Here is a 3073-nt window from a genome sequence, read left to right on the forward strand (position 1 = left end):
TACTTCATGGAAAATGACATAAGAAAAGCAGGATATGCTGTGGTAACCTTGCATCAGACTCCTGAAAGTTCCTCACTTGTGCCTGGGATTAGTGCTCAGCTAGCAGAGCTCATTGCTCTGTCTAGAGCCCTACAACTTGGCAAAGGACAAAAGGTCAACATTTATGTTGATTCAATATGTGATTTCCTAGTATTACATGCTCATGCAGCTATATGGAAAGAGAGAAATTACCTAAAGGACAATGGATCTCCCATAAAGTATCATAAAGACATAGATGATCTTTTTTTAACTGTCTCTGTGCCTGCCAAAGTGGCAGTAATTCACTGTCAAGAACACCAGAAGAGAACTGATGAAGTATCTCAAGGCAATCAACTAGCTGATGCAGCAATAAAAAAGACTGTTTGAGGGCCCCTTCTTCAGGCTTCTCTTATCTGAGATGGTCCCCTTGATCATATACGACCTAAGTACTCCCAGGCAGAAATAGAATGAACTCTCTCCCATGGGTGTCAATTCCTTCCATCTGGATGGTTGCAATCAAATAAAGTCAAGTTGTTCACTCCTGGTGATAATCAATGGAAAATTATTAAGTCTTTACACCAGATCGTTCATTTGTGAACAGGTAAGACCCAGCAGATGGCCTGAAAAAGGTTCATAGGAAAAAGGCTTTCTCAGACAATACAGCAGCTAAGTAAAACATATGAACTCTGTCAAAAGAAAAATCCTCTTAACCTAACCATAGTTCCTCCAGGTATACAGACATGGTAAATACCTTGGGGAAAATTGGATGCTTGATTTTATTCATATGACAAGTAAGGGACTTCAGTACTCATTGGTCTGGGTGGATACTTTCACAAACTGGCTTGAAGCCTTCCCTTGCAGAACAGAAAAGGCCAAAGAGGTGATAAGAGTCTTAGTCTCAGAAATCATCCTTAGATTTGGACTTCTTAGGGGGTAACAGAGTGATAAAGGGCCTTCCTTTAAAATAACCATCACACAAAATATTTCTAAAGCACTTGGTACTCTTTGTCACCTTCATTGTGCATGGAGACCACAGTCATCAGGAAAGGTAGAAAAGGTAAATGAATCCCTAAAGAGACATCTTCATAAAATGGCTCAGGAGACCCATCTACAGTGGCCCTTACTTACTTCTTTAGCTCTGATTAAAATAAGAAATACTCCTCAAATTCTAGACCTCAGTCCATTTGAAATGCTTTATGGATGTCCTTTTCTCACTAACGATTTTCTCTTTGATAAAGAAACAGATGATTTACTAAAAGACGTCACCTCATTGACTAAATTTCCACATACTCTTCAACAGGTCACAAAAGCTCAGCCTAAAGAAAAGGGAATCTTCAAATGAGTACTGCTTCTAATGTCATATCAATTAGTACTATACTCTTTCTCAAGTAAATGATTTTTTTAAAGGTAATAAAAGAAAACAACAAACAAGAAAAAATGTCTTAAGACTGTCCTGCTACAATGTTGCATATGGTTAGATTTAGAAATTTTTGTGCAAAAATGTGTAGTTATTCATTTTTTTTGTTTGTTTTCACATTCTACAGGGATTTAAAGTTTACATATTAATGACTGTTGGAAAATACCTGTTCCATGTTATGTCTAAGGTATCTAATATTCAGACAGATAGTGATGGTAAACTCAACTGCCTGTGTTCTAGGGTAATAATATCATTAAGCTTCTCTTCTGGAGGGTGAACAACATAAGTTTGCAGACCAAAAAATTAGAGGAGAAGAAGTGCTGCAAGGACAGTATACATTATGGCCCTAGCCCTTCAACATCAGTGAGAACTCAGGACATAAGAGAACCTGTACTGTAATATCCTGCAACTCAGTCATGTTTCAAATTTGCTGATCAAGAAGATTATGGGGCCACAGAGGAAAGTGACAGATGATATAGAGTGTGCCTAAGGAGTGTCACATGGAGAGAAAATATTCTCTCAGGCTTTCACAGAGAGCAAACTGGCCAAGCAATTGCCATGACTAATTGAGATGGCTGACACTGACAAAAGAACTACAAACTGTGGTACAGGGCTTCAGGGTAAATCCTGAGGGGATTTAACTGACCTTGTGAGATAAAAAAAATGTTACATTTTTGTTTTACAGGTCTTGTTTTATCCATAAGAAAAGTATAAACATGAGGTATAAAAAGTAAAGCCATATTAATATACTGAGCTGTACAAGCCTCAAGTCAACTTCTTTTTCCCCATAATTTTATTGAGAAACAAATAGCAATGAGACAGTTTCAAATCCAATTAGTAGGACAGTTTCAATAATTAACGCATTGCTTACATTCTTCCTAGTGGTTAATTGCTGTACAAGATGCAGACTTGATATTCTATTTACAAACACCATTAGAACATATCCCTCTATTCACTAAGAGAATGTAACTATATATCTATCCTAACCACTTTGAATACACAGATACAACATGGACATTCATATGTATCCCCTTCTTTTGTTAAATTCCATTATTTGAATATTATAGGTGTGTAAACTCAGCAAAATAGTCTAAAAGAATCCAGTAGTCCATAATGGTACTGGGTTTTCCACTTGACTGGCAATATCAGAATTTGTTGACCTGAGTCCCTTACAGCTCAACATAACAACATGGCTTTACTTCTTATATTTCATTTTTATACTTTTCTGCTGGGTGGTTAAAACCAAGATAAATCAGGACCTATGCAACAAGAGTTGTAGCTTTTGGTTATGATAAGGTCAGTCAAATCCCCTCAGGATTTATCCTGAGATCCTGTACCTCAGACTGTAGAACCTTTGTCAGTGTCAGCCACGTGAATGAGTCACAGCCATTGCTTGGCCAATGTGCTCTCTGTGAAAGATTGACAGAATGTTTTCTCTCCATGGGACTCTCCTTAGGCACACTCTACATCATCGATCACTTTCCTCTTTGGCCCCATAATCTCCTTGATCAAAAAATTTGGGACACTGCCGAGTTACATGATGTTACAGTACAAGTTCTCATATGTCCTGAGTCTTAATTGGTCTTAGAAGGCTAGGACCAAAATGTTGGCTTTCCTTGCAGCCCTCCTTTTTCTCTA

The sequence above is a fragment of the Octodon degus genome, unplaced genomic scaffold (assembly GCF_000260255.1).
Source record: "Octodon degus isolate 3935 unplaced genomic scaffold, OctDeg1.0 scaffold00103, whole genome shotgun sequence".
Taxonomy (NCBI): Eukaryota; Metazoa; Chordata; class Mammalia; order Rodentia; family Octodontidae; genus Octodon; species Octodon degus.